The following is a 14,156-nucleotide window of genomic DNA, read 5'->3' as shown; positions in this document are numbered from 1 at the left end:
GACTGAGGTCTGCTTCTTAATCTGACGTTGGCAGCCCTGTGGGAATGCAGTGTAGAGGCTTGCTCACAAGCTAACCTTTCTCCGGTTTTGTTTCTGGTGTTACCTCCTGGCACAAAAGACTGGCGGAGTGAGCGAGTGAAGGGTTTAAATTTTACATTTGTTTGTACCTACTGCAGTGGGTTTTAGGGGCTGAGGAAGAGGTGACAAAGGAAACTGTTAGTGTGTGTCAGCAGCGGTCTACATGGATGAAACTTCTCACGGGGTCTTTTCTTGGGGGAGACTTTAGCAAAGTTTTCCCCAGGTTGAAGAAAGCCAGTACGAACGTGTGCCGCTGGCTGGCAGATGCATCCAAGCCAGCTTGTAGTTGCAAGGCTGATGAAAGCTGGGGTAGCAATAACCCCCAATTTTTGTCAACTTTTTCTCTTATACTTTAACCCTGAATACTTTGTTACTGTGCCAGTAAGTGGCAAAGCAGATTTGGGCAGAGTAAACATCTGAGGCTGCACTTCTGTGTCTCGTTAGCGTTGTTTGGAAGCCAAGTTCATTTTAACAGAAGTGACAACTCCGAATTATCTTGTTTCCATGTGCTTTTACGCTGTCATATCTCTGCATGTTATGATAATGATACATCAGAAGCATCATCTTGTTTATAATTTCCACTTCTCCAAGCATAGTTCTCGTTACCTACAAACCACCGTAGGAATATTACTCACCAGGGGGAACCACTTGGCTTTGAAGATGCGACTACGAAGAAGCATTTTGTTTTCTCAACGTCCTACGCCGGTGACTGGTAGTTTCTTGTCGCTGTCACTTCCAGGGACCGTTCAATACAACTTTGTGGCTTTGCTAGCAAAAAGGTATGTAGTGATTCCTTGGTGAACAGGCATCTAACCACATGCAAAGCCTTCACAGTTGGCCATGTGGCAACTGTCCTTACAAGAGCCTCTGAAGTGACCAGCGCTGAGGATTGAGGCTCCCTTCTGATGTCCACTTCAAAGAGAACGCTGAATGATGCCTCCTTGTGCAAGGTAAGGAGCCTGCTAGAGGTCACATCCCTAATGGAGAACTTGCGCTACCCTTAGCCCAGCACATTTCGTGAGGGTTGAAAGTGTTTTGCATGCTGGAACAAGGTGTTACAGCCAAGCGAAGTGTGGGTACGGGACTGCCTGGGGGTTGCCAGACTCTGCAGGGATTTGGCGTTCTTCGCGTGGAAGGTGAGCAGCCGGCTGACCCTTGTGCAACTAGTAAATGAGCAGCCTTTGAAATATTCCTCCGTCTTCTTAACCAAGTCTGGCCCTGCAATTCGAGCATTTGTTAGCACACAGATAAGTTAATTATACCAGAGGCACCATTGCCCTGCGATTGCCTAATCTTTCCATGTGCAATCGTTGGTTACCGAGATATCTGGGATAATGCAGATGTGAAGTGTTACAGCTTTATGGGACTCTTCTTCGTTGAAAATTGGCTAGATCACCGCTGTGCATTTCGTCAGAGATGAGCATGTCCCAGAATACGGCAGCATCACTGTCAGTGAGAGGAACTGTGCCTTGAGTGTACCGAATGAAGATGTACTTAAAGTCTTTTTTTCTTTAAGTTGAGTAGTTTAAGTTAAATAAAATAATCTCGTGTAATTTTAATGTATTGTTGCCATCAGGTGGTGGTGTTCAGATGCATCTCTAATGTACTTTCCTTGTCTTTTGCCGCGGTTGAAGCCCTTCATGAGGTTATTTCAGCTAAACCCTCTCGTTCTCTGGCATTCTGTCTCTTCCCTGCCTTGCGCTAGCAGTACTTGAAGTGATAGATCAGCACCTAATAAAAGCGGGATTATCTCTAAGCTGAAAGTAAGTAGAAAGAGCCTACTGTGGAAATTAGAGGGTTTGCTTGTCATTACTGATTTGTTTCGTAATACTTGTGGTAACTTCCAGCGCTGTAATCGGCACGGTGAGGGTCTTCAGAGGACTTTGTCACGAGCTGGATTTTACTGCTTGCAAACTATTTAGACTTTGGCTGCTCAGCCTGTTCAGATGATCTCCCCCAGTCATGCAAATATCACAAGCTGTTCAACCAGTTCATTTATTCTGTTGGAAGGGCAGAGGGGGAAAAACAGCCTTGACTTGCACCCTGGAGGGATGCTATGCAAAACCAGTCGAAGGTTTCTGGGGCGGGAGCTGCGGAGTTTTCTATTCTTCTGTTTATTACACTTTGCTTTCTGTCATCTCTTGGTGAATAATGAATAACAGTAATAGTATGCTGCGAGACATGAAATCTGGAAGTCTTTATTACAATATGTGTGTGAACCGTAGTCATCACCAGAACTTATTTTCTCACGGGCTGGTCCAGTTACTGCCTGGGGGAAGGAGCTTGCAGCTATCTTTGTAATACGGTCTCGGGGATGCTGGTATTTCAGCTTCCCAGCTCTCCTGTGCATAGCAATTACGGTCCGTTGTGCCGTCAACACCTGTCTCTAATTTCTGGTAGCAACAAAGGACGCTGGGTGCTGTATAAACCCTTTGCTGTTTGTGTATTAGAGTGCTTTGCTTTTTACAGTCGAGGGCTAGGAAACACCGCAAAGGCAGATGAAAGCTAAGTAAAGCAGTTGTTGCAATAGGCCTAAAACAAACATAAATTTTGGTGAGGTTTTTCCTTCCTTCCCTTCGTGGTTTATTTTTGTCTTTATTTTTGATAGGGGGGAGGGGGTGTGGGGAAGACATCTTTAAGCACGAACGCTGCGAAATCGTCTTGGGGTTTGTGTGCACTGCTTGGTGCTTTTTTGTTGTTGCTTTTCCCCTGCCAGCTCCTCCTTTAAGAACAGCTTTCTTTAAATTAGGATTTCCATGAGCTCAGTGCCCCAGCGAGCTTCCCATGGCCGGCCCGGTGTGCCTGCAGAGCTGTAGGAAACCCTTTTGCCCTGCGAACGCTGGGATGAGTAATAGCAGACCCACCAAATTCACATGTGCTTGAGGACAGACGTGTTCTGGAGAGTCCTTGCCAGGCTGAGTCTCGTAAAAGTCACTGGAACTATTCACATGTCTGAGTCTAGCCATGCGATTCCCTTCCCAAAATCTGCAGCTGCTTGGGCACGGGATTGCCCGAGGTGTTGTCAGATGCATGTGTTTCTGAGGGGCTGCTTAGCCTGCGGTGATATTTCTTTAATTTTCCTCTTCACTTTTCGGAGCAGATCTGTTTTATGGTCGGGTTGCTGCTGTTTGGGCTCGGGAAGCATTTTGAGCTTTGGGTGAGGATTGCTTGGGAAGTGATTTTTAGCTTGCAGTGACTGCAGTCTGCTTACTAAATATATATTTAACGTTGTTAGTTGGGTTTTTAAAGAAAATGGAATAAGTCATAATTAGTTTAGGTACTTGTTTCTAGAAACCCAGCCTCTACTGGCAAGCAAATAAAAAGCAAAAGGGAGCGTTCTGGGGCTGAGTAAGGATGCAGCTCCATGCTTACCCTGATCTAGTCTAATAGGAGATTGCTTTTAAAAGGCACAATCCCATTTCTGTCTGTCCCTGCCCGAGCCTGCTGCTTGCTGGTGTGGGGTTTGCTGTGCTTGTCGGAGCTGCTTTGTATCTTCACAGCGACAAGATCACCTAGTGTGATATCCTGTAATCGCACACTGCTCGATCGCACTTGTGGGTAGAGATGGGACCTCTGCGCTGAATTTGGTAACCTGTACAACTGTATCTTCTAGAAACGCATCCTGTCTTCGTTTAAAGAGATGCCGCTCTTGGTTTTTAAGTGCGGAGACTATTAGCTGTTGAAAAAAGTGTGGCAGGTATCAGCTGAAGCTGCCTGCTGTCAGCTTACAGCATGGCTTCATTATGTATACCTCATGGCTTCACTATATATACCTCTCTTGGCTGGACTGCAGAGTTTTGCAGTATTCCCTTTTTCCCCTCCAATTAACATATTCGTACATTGCTGTGATTAAGTCGTCACTCAGCCATTGTCTTTCTGAAAATAATGGATTGAAATTCTTACCTTTCATTTAAGACATTTTCTTTAGCCCTAAACTGTTTCTGTGGGTGTACTTTTACCAAGCTATACACAGCCAATTGCCTTATAGAAGTCTCAACATACTATGTCAAGAAAACTGCTTTTTATCAAACAAACTTCTCCTCTAGTAAAGGAATGAAACTGAATTTGAGAAGACCTTTAAACTCGATTGCCTGAAGTTGTGGTGTTCTCCTGTAATTCTGCTGTGGTCATGTATTTTTTTTTTTTTCCATTGGAGATAAAATTTACCCTGTACCAGCTTCTAGAAGTCCCCTAGCCCTCAGATGATATAAGATTTTGTACCATGCTGTTGTTTTGTTTGTTTTGTTTCCCCTTGTAGCTTGGGCCGTCCTTCAGAGGAGCTTTCAGAGGAGCAGCGGTCCCTGCAAGCACAGCTTTTGGGTCTGCTGGCACCAAGAGGGTAAAGGCGCTTAAACGGCATAATGCATTGCTGACTTAGGCTGAAGTTAAGTCTGTGGTTTGCCCCGTGATTTGAGAGGGATGGGAGAGAGCGTGTTGGAACACAGGTGTCCCCGTGGCCTGCCACTTCTGACTGTGTGGAAATAAAATTTCACAGATTCGTCCGTACAGCCAGTGGGAGGAGAGGCAGCCATCAACCACCGGGGGCTCGCTCCTTTCCACCTGGCAAAGCCCTGTGATCGTTTTTACTACTTCTGATTCTGCTTAGAAGTAGTTTCGAATAGTAGAGAGTATTGTCAGAAAATGGGCAAATTGTCCAGGAAGGTGTCTGAAAAGGTTTCATTGAAAAAATATGAAAAAAATCCCCTGTATGTATCGCCAGTGGTGGAGTAGAACAGCAGGCAGGTGGTAAACAAGCTCACCTGCACACTTGTGTGTGTGCATTTAAGTGTGATATCCGTAACTCTGTGAAAAATGGCCATTTAAGATCTCCTATATTCTTTTCAATTTGTATTTGTTTTTACTGAAGACACTAGTACAATTCTACAGTTTCAGGAGGGGTGTGGGAAAGGCACAGATTAACAACGCTCCAAGGATTTCTTTTATGGGTAAACTCAGGACAAAACAGTATCTTGTTGTTTCAAGCTATGCTTAGCATTTCTGCCCCGAGGAGCAGAATATGATTACGCAGCACATAAGGCTTGCTTGGACAAGTTCTAATGAATGTTGAATAACTGTTTGGTAGTAGCGCGCGTGCTTTTGACTTAATAAATATACATTGTGGTAATGTTCGAGAAGACCTCAAGATTATAATTATTTGAAATATGCTTCACAAGTGCTTAGCAAAGCACACCAGTCCGTAGTCTCAGTCAGGAGCACGCGCTCGAAGGAGAAGCAAGGAATTTTCGTTCACCCCATGTGGCTTGAGCCAGCCGAAGACATCTGCAGGTCCCTCGGCAGTCAGCTCCCTCGCAGGGGCTGCGCAGTGCCCTTGTAGTGCTCGCTGCAGCAGGACTCGAGGATGTACCCAAATACTTGCCTGAACCAGGGTTGGGATGGCAGACCAAACTTCTGGGGGCCTCGGAGCCGAAGTTGCTGAAGATTGATGGAGCGTTAGGTCGGCGGCGTGGGGCTGCACTGAGACAGCCGGTGCTGGTGCTTCCCATGCCAAAAATCTGCAGTGCCAGGGACCGGTTGCTGGCTGGTAGGTAGGCCGAGGCTCTTGCAAAGCTTAGAGCCCTGGGCAGCGGGGCTGCTCGCCCGTGAGCAAAAGGGTGAGTAATTCAGCAGTCACTCGAGCGGTTCTGAGGTCCAGAAGCAGCAGCCTGTGCCTTTAGTTCTTTAGATTTTATAAAAGCTAGAGGGTCCCTTTTCGGTGCCATCGGCTTGGCGACAGAGAAGGGGCTTTTACCAGCAGAGCTGCGTGAAGGACGGTGGTTTGCCATTTTGAGGAGTTTTTTCTTTGCTTCAGTCTTGGTTTTAATCCAGCGTAGAATGAACTTTGACACTCTGGGGGAATTCAAGTAGATAGGATTACTAAATGTGGTGGTGGAAGTTGTCACAAGGTGATTAATGCTGGAAGCTCCTATTTTTTTGTTGCGTGGACAGTGTCCAAAGTGGATCTGCATTATTAATTGGTGTGATGCAAGCTCTGCGGGGAACGCTGAAGGTTGCTGTACTTTTGTTCGGGATTTCTCGGACAGGAACGTGTGTGCATTGATGGAATTACACCCATGCAGTAAGCCTGCACTTCGGGCAGGGTGTTAGAGCCGTTACCTGTGGGCTGCCCAGATGTTTGTACCGCGTATGAACTGGCTCTACAAAACGTGTAGCAGCTGAGATGCCTCTTGCCACTGTCAGATTTGCTGCATGCATGTTTGCAGCTGGTTTGTGCATGTGCGATGGATGTTCCTGGACTTTCTGGACTTGTCATGGCTTTGACTTGGCTTCGGGAGGTCTGGAAAGCATGAAGAAAATGTAGAAAATCTTCCCCCTCTGCCTGAACACCTTTCTTCGGATGGAAAAGAGATGGTATGCCTGGGGAAACCTGGAAACACATTAGCTGTAGGAAAGCTGTTTCAAATGGCAATGTGATTAATTTCCACTTCATTTCTTCAGCTGGAGTCAATACTTGGACAAGAGTTGCACCCTGGGAACCAAGCATTCAAATGCAGGCTGAGAAGAAAGGAGATTGCTTGCATGCCTTTTGGCTTGTTTCTGCTCAAAATAGCACATACAGATGGAAATTGGTGCCCAGCTTCTGCAAACTGCACTTTCTCTCAGCGCTGGGGGGACTGTTAAGGCCCGTTCCTAGGTAAGCCTGTAGCGTGACGTGCGTTTAGTCATCTTCCCTCCCTCCGGGGAAATTGTAGGGTTGTCATGGCTCTGTGCAGGGTCCCTCGGGCGGAGAGGAGGGCACACCCGGGGTATAACACAAGCACCACGAGGAAGAGCTCAGGCGTTTTGTGGAGCTCAGAATTTCCCGGTCGTACTCATGCAGTAGCTTGCGGTAGCTCTGATGCTTTGTGGGAACGTATTCCTTGCTCTTAATTCTCTGCACAGCACATGAGCCCGTTTCCTGCCGGCAGCCCGTTCCCCGCAGGGAAGAGCTGTGGTTTAGAAGCAGCCTGCCACTGCGTTCCGGGGCAGCGCTCAGCCAGCTCCCTCCTGCCCTCTTTCCCAGACACTCTTCAGATCTAAGCAGGGGATGGGATGCGAACTGGGTGAATTGCCTTTGTGGCAGCAGTGGGCTGATTCCAGCCACCATCTTTCCTAGAGAAAGTTTGTTCTCTGCCACATGGAGGAGGAGGAGGGCGGCAGGATGCGGCCGGTGGGCAGCACAAGGCGTGAGCTGCCTTCCTCCTGGAGCTGCTGTCCGGGCTCACCGTCCGCTCTAGCAAAGCCTATGGGTTGCTCAGATGTACAGGTTTTTTGGTGTCTGAAAGCAGGATCAACTTGCCGAGTCTTAGATGTTGATGCCAGATGTATTTGGATGTGGTTTGCTTTGTTCTTAGACAATAGAGAGCTTTAAAGAAAGAGGAATATTACTTTTGCCCATATGTCCCATTGTTTCCATCCTGGGCACAATCCTGGCCACGGAGTTCAGCATTATCATGCTGATTCTGTTTGCAGTGACTCATGGAGTTGAACATTTGTCATGCATTTTGTTGAATCTTTGATCTCTTCTTCTTTTTTGATCAAACTCTGAATTTGCATCCTGTGCTGCAGTAACTGGTGGCTTTGTGAAGCCCTTCTCAGGGAGCAAGCCCTGTCGTTGGGCATTGACCAGATGCCTGAGCTGTTGGGTGTGTTTGGTTAGTTCAGCGTGTTTCTCTCTGTTTTCCATGGTCTTGCTCTTTACCAGCAACAGTTTATAAAGGGAAATAACATGCAGATTATTTTTGAAATACTTTTAATGGCAGGCCAATAGCATGGATTTAAAAATAATGGGCAGAATGCCCTCTGTTAAAAATGAATCAATAAATCTCCCTGACGCTTGCTTTTAATGTAAGCTAGGTATTTTTTCTTTGATAGAGGCTAGACAAAATGGTAGTTTGAAAAATAGGAAGCATTCAGGAGATCATGCAGGTGAAGATCATTTAGCTTTTTCTATTTGGAAGTCTCGGGTTTTAATTAATTTACCTACGATATCAGTGAGTACCTTTCATTTCTCTCTGAATGCAGGGCTGATGGCGGAATTTGAATAAACAGATACTGTAACACAATTTCCTGGCTGCTGTGTGAACCAAACTTGAAAAACGGAGAGTGATGAAACCGTAATTGGATTAAATGTATTCCTTTACCCGTTGGGAATATGGATAAAATTTCTGTCTTTCAATAGTTTTGTTTTGGCCATGTTAGTTTAAGATCCTAGGCTGATGGCTTGTGTTACAATGGGTTGAATAGCAGATGGCAACTATGGAAGTGTAAATTAGCTAGCAGCTGACATTACTTGGAGAGCTACTGATTGTGTTGATACCATTATATGGGGATAAGTGCTAGATAGCTGGTAAGGGGAGAGCAGAACTTACTTGGAATCGTTTCATTAAATTAACCCATCAAAAGTTCTTACTTGTATCTAGTTATAAGACTTTTTTTGCAAAATAACTTGTTGCTTTGACACCTAGAGTCAAATTCTTCGTGGGTGTAAATTCCTAGGCTGTAGAGGAGCAAAAAATTTTTTTAATGTTATTTTTTATTTTTAAATATCGTGCCCTTATTTCCTGGACTGCCCACATTTGGGCACATGAAGGTGAGGGGAGGAAGGCAAGGGGGCCAGACACTCCCATTGGAAGAGCCCGGGGGAATCTTTGTTTCTCTCGAGCAATTTCTTCCTCCTCGGGAGCTGTGGTGACAGGTTTTGCAGAGAGGAACATCCGGCTCCCTCGGCCAACGCAGTGCTAAAAGTGATTCAAGGTTCTTCAAAGAACCGGCGGATTTAGCAATACAGGATTATCGTATTGGCTGAGCAACTTGGGTACCTGCCTTGGATCATAGCTGCTGTGTGATGCATGGTAGGAGTTTCCAGGCCTTCCCGTAAAGATCTTGGCAAAGCTGTTAGCAAAAGAAAATAAAGTCTCTGTGCCTCGATACAGCACTCAGCATGAGATGATTGACTTGCCTTCTACATGGAAAAAAAAAATACTCGGCAGTCCCATTTTTAAATCTGTTTTTAGTATTTGATGTGTTGGCTTTTCTGTGTCAAAGACTTACAGAAATCTGATCAAGGTAAGGCATAACGTGAAGGCAGTGAGGAGAGCAGCACGCCCAAAGCATGGGACACTTTCCCCGGGGTCATAAATAAATAGACGTGCAGCCTGTGGTGCTGCAGTGTTTGGATGGCGATGCTTCGCTCCGTGACTCTTCCCTAGCGTGGAGTGTTGCATTAACACTGGTCAAAAGGCAAACAAGGACTTAGATTCAGCAAAGCTGTCTGGCTTCCTTTTAATGATCTTCCGAGCTGGCTGCTGGAGGACTGGGGACCAGCCTGGGAATTACTGTCATGTGGTTCAGAACTTCTCCAAGAGGTTCTTCGCTTCAGCCCTGGGAAACGTGGAGGGTAAGCACTGTGCACAACATCCACACGATGGGGATGCTTTTGCTACCATCCCCAGCATGTGTCACGGCAAAATCTTCGCCCATTGCTGGGCTTCTTTGTGGCCAAATGGAGCCAGTGGAAGTTGAGAACTGAGCCCGAACTGCACGTTCACTAAAGAAGTGATTTTAAACATAAGCAACATAACGGTATGTTGTTGGGAATTTATTTGTGGCCTGATATCTCCGTTTGGAAATATTTCTGGCCCTGTGGGGGGAGAGCCTTTGCTTTCCGTGGATCCACCGTCCCAAATTGCTTCCGCAGCTGCTGGAGGCTGCGAGCCTTCCACGCTCTGCAGCCGGAGCTGCTGCTCCTTTCTCAGGATCCTTCTCCAGTTTTAGCCCTGAGCAGCTGCGCACGCTGCCCCCGTTCCCTAGAGCCGCGTTATATCCAGCAGTGCAGGGAGGCCTCAGCGGGGTGGACAGGCAGCGAGAAATAGGGTCGGTGCTGCAGGGAAGCCCGGACTGCGTCCCTGCTGCTGACTGGAGGGCAGGGGAGCGAGGCCAGGCCCGGCAGGTTGAGCTTTCCCCGGGCTGTGGCAGCCTGCCTGGGCTTTGCATACCCTCTAGAATAATGTGCCTTTCTCCTCCTGAGTGCAGGCCTGGCTTCTGGGGAGATCTCTTGCTGTTTGTCCACAACTCGTGTTGGGCTTTTCTGCCTGAATCAGCAGGGAAGTGCGTGCAGGTAACAGCATCACCCAGGGGCTGCATCTCAGACCTCGCACTTCCAGCGATGCCGAGACAGCTCTGGGCTGTGGCTGAGAGACTTGCTTTCAGACTTCATTCCCTTTTTTTTTTTTTTCCCCCCTTCATGAATTTTCCGTCTTTAGTTTACAAAAAAGAATAGAGAAGGCTGTGTCAGGGGCACCACATTTTGAAGCAACGCTCGGAAGGGAGTTAAGCTGAAGGCAGGAGGGGTGCCCCAAGCTGCCACCCCAGCGCTGGTCTCTCTCTCCGGGCTGCGAGGAGCCGTAAGAAAGCGGCGCGGGCTCCAAGCGACTCCTGTTATTCAGCGCTCAGGAATGCAGAGGCATGCTCCAGCCGGGGTGTGGGCGGCTGTTTGGTTTGCGGTTCTTGCTAGGGGGTGGGTGATTTTGAAAAGCACTTGCTGAATTCGCATTTGGTTGAATAATGGCTACTTTATGTACAAATGATAAATGTTAGTCACAGCGGAGCAAAGACGGTTCTTGTGTTGGTCATGGATTTGGCATATCAAAAAAGGGAGAGGGAAAAAAAGAGCAAGCCCGGGGTTTCACTGCTTCAGAAACTGCAAAATTAAACAGAGCTGCGCTTATGTTATGTGACATCTTTAAGCCTTTGGCTCTCTCCACTTAATGCCAGATATCTAAATTGGAAATATTTATTGCAACTGGCATATCTTTTAGGAGCCTGTCATCACAGAAGAACTGTCATCAAACTGTCCTTGCTAAGTTGTTTCTGTTAAGTGCTTTTTTTTTTTTTCAGTGCTTCAGTGTTGGATGAGTCATTTCGGGTTTCCTATGGCAAGTGGTGGCAGCTACAAACTTATAGGGTCTTCACTGGATTTGCATGGTTGTTCTTTTTCTTGTTTCGTTCCAGAATCAAAGATTCTGGTCAACTAAGCTGTATTGCTAGATTTATGCAAGTTTCTCTGACTAAGCACCTTGGTTTCTCTTGGAGAAACCAGCCCCTCTTGGAGTCACACTTTGCTGACACAATTTTTCAGGTTATTTCAGTGCATGAATACGCGACGAGAACAGGACTGCATGTGAAAAAAGAGCATGTTAGAGCTAGTTTGCTTTGTCAACACTTTATTCCCTTATTGATTACTTGCTGTTATTGCTTATCTGGAGGAGCAAAGCTCAGCACTTGGCTGAGGTTATCTCTGTGCCTGGGTGCTGCGATGCTTCCTGGGAAGCGACCTTGTGGATCCCACATTTTTCCATCCCTCTCCTTTGGCCCTGCTCACAGCCAGGTGCCCAGGTTCTCCTGCCTTAACTTGGTGTCGCGTCCCCAAAAGCAGCACCAGACAGCAGATGCTGGGATGTGGGCTGCCACAACGGGCCTCGCCTTTAGGGTAAACACGGGCTCCAAACAAAGTGCATCCGTCCCTGTAGCAGCTCCTGGAGGGCTGCGAAGTGGCTTCGGTGGGTGCAGATGCTGTAATTTAAAGCAGGGTGCTGCAAAACTTTGGCAGTCCGGTTTGTCACCGCTCCGCTCCTGGGGTTTACGCCAAGCCTTGTGCAAAGTTTAAAATCCTCTTCTTCACGCCGCTTGTTTTCCATGGCCCTGTGTCCAGCACTGAAGCTCGGACCCGAAAGGAACCGATTCAGACCGCTCCTGATGAGACTGAACGCAAAGCCCCGGAGCCTGGGCAGGGTGGGCTCCAGGACCCGCTTTCACCGAGGGCAGCAGGATTCCTCCTATTGCCTCGAGCACGGCAGCTGAAGGGATTGCTGCCGCAAGGTTTTAATTAATGGGGGAGGGGGAAACCCACAAATATTTCCTTGCTTTCCAAAAGATGAAAAGGGGGCTGCGTATCGCTTTTAACGTCAATAATGTTAATCACGCAAAGCCACAAAAAGGAAATTAAACTTTAAAAACCATGTTAAAATAACACTAAGGGTTTGACTATAGCCCACAGAGGCAAGAAAGTTCAAAGGGAAGACTGAACTTCATCTGACCCTGCTGTGCCTAGGAATTGCGACACAGTTTGTCTGTAATATTATCCAATTTTTTGTCTTCCGCGGAGCAGGAAGAGGAAGGTCAGTGGCACCCTATGTAAACTTGCAGTTCCTACAACTCTAAAAAGAAAGACTTGAAAATTGCAACTTAATACATCCAAGCTATCAGATGATTATATATGTGTGGATTTTTATGGTACTTATCAGAAAAGAAAAGATCTCTTTAAACATAGTAGTGTCTTGCTATTTTTTTTATGCCCAGAGCTGGCCTATGAGCAGAACGTCTTTCCCTTGGCATCAATACTCTGTTGTTCCTCTAAACTTTTCGGCTTTTCAGTTTAAATCCTTCTTATAAAAAAGCATTGAACTCTTCTGATGGTAGCTAACTGTGTTTCCCTGACCTTTTTTCTCGTTCTGCTACCGAAACCTTGGTTCTGGTGTGTGGGGGGAGCTTTTTAAGTGTTTCTCGCTCGTTTGGAGTTTTCTTACAGATGTTGGTATTTTTTGGCCCGGCACTTGAAATGCTGTCAAGAAAAGTAACACTTAACAAGCTGGGAAATTCTTGAGTTAATTACTGCTGCCTTTCTCACAGGTGTTGCAACTGTTTCACTTTTGGCTTCACCAGAGCTTTTTAATCAGAGGTTTGAGTATCTCTTGTGCCTTGGCACCCTGCAGAAGAGCTGGGTGCCAACTGCTTCTTCGCAGTGTGCTGGTATAACCCGATACTGCAGAGGAGAGGTGAACTTTATGCCATACTTTCGGTTTTAGAGCAGTCTAATGAGGGTTTGAACTCTCTTGGTTCTTTGTTTCCTTCGCCCTTGAGCCCTGAGCTCAGGAGGTGCATCCCCACCAGCACCGTTCCCCATGGTCCATATATCCGTCTACCTCTGCAGCTCCCTGCAATTTCTCCTGTTGCCACTTTTCCATTTCCCCCGTGTGCCCTCGTCCGTTGATTTTTATCTCCCGGCTGGGTTTGTCCCCGGCCAGGAGTCCACCCCTGATCTCTGGAGCTCGCTGCACTTTGCCAGCGGGACGTTCCCCCTAGCATGTACAGAGGCAGCCTCTGTGTTTCCATTTCCCTCTGCATCACCACCGCACGCTTTTTCCTCGCCGCTCACTTTGAGGGTACGATGTGCTGGACCCACAGACAAAGTCAGCAAGCGTGGATGTTTCACTGCAAGGTGTTAACAAAACGTCATCTTGCGATGTGATCTGCGGGTTGTTATCGGTCTGGTTTAAGTCATCGGCAAGACGCCTTCTGCTTCTGTATCTCCTGTCATTTACAGTGGGAATTCTGTTTTTTTGGGGGGTTTCTCACTAATGCCCTTAGAAGTTACAGTACCGCAGCCCAACGCTTGCTCAGAGAAGAGCCGGCAAGCCATGCAGACAGCCTCGTGCGCTCAGCTGACCAAAAAAGCCCAGGACCCAGAGCAGCCCAAACGGTGACCTAGGATGAAATCCGCAAGTGAGTAACGCGGCGCTCAGAAGCAGCTCGTAGCTGCTCCCGTGGACCCGCGGCGTCGTGCTTGGGTGGCTTGGAGCAACCCGTCTGCGAGGAGGGAAGTCCCCAGAAGATCCCCGCTTTCGCCGGGGAAGCCGCGGTGAGAGCACACGGTGAGACACGGAGCGGAGCCTCGCTGCCTGCCCGCTGTGGGTGCATTCGAAGAGCGAGGTCCTGCGTGGTGCGTTGCCCTGCAGGGACTGCCGGGGGGGCAGAGAGCTTGGAGAGGAGTGTTTTTTCCCTAGGCCCGTCTGCCTTGACGCTGCACAGAGTCAGGACCCCCTCAGTTTCGGGAGCGCTGTTTGGGGTGGGTTGTCAAACCCCTGCGGTTTCGCTGTGCGTGTACTTCACGTGTGCGTTACTGATCCCTTAGGGGTGCATTCTGCAGTTTCTCAGTGCGAGGGGGAGGGGTTTTTTTGGTGAAGCGTGAAGCCTGTAGCACGGGTACGTGTGGTTGGTTTTGTATTTACTTTTTTGGAGCA

The 14,156-nt window shown here is 47.6% G+C and overlaps 1 protein-coding gene across 1 annotated transcript in view; it reads left to right on the top strand.

The window, feature by feature from the left end:
* SMAD3 (SMAD family member 3) overlaps positions 1-14,156 on the top strand; it is a 75,563-nt gene that overhangs the window by 14,539 nt on the left and 46,868 nt on the right. The window lies entirely within an intron of this gene.

This window comes from Anser cygnoides, chromosome 11 (genome assembly GCF_040182565.1).
Source record: "Anser cygnoides isolate HZ-2024a breed goose chromosome 11, Taihu_goose_T2T_genome, whole genome shotgun sequence".
Taxonomy (NCBI): Eukaryota; Metazoa; Chordata; class Aves; order Anseriformes; family Anatidae; genus Anser; species Anser cygnoides.
The sequence above is the reverse complement of the archived record's forward strand: the minus strand, read 5'-3'. Positions and strand labels throughout refer to the sequence as shown.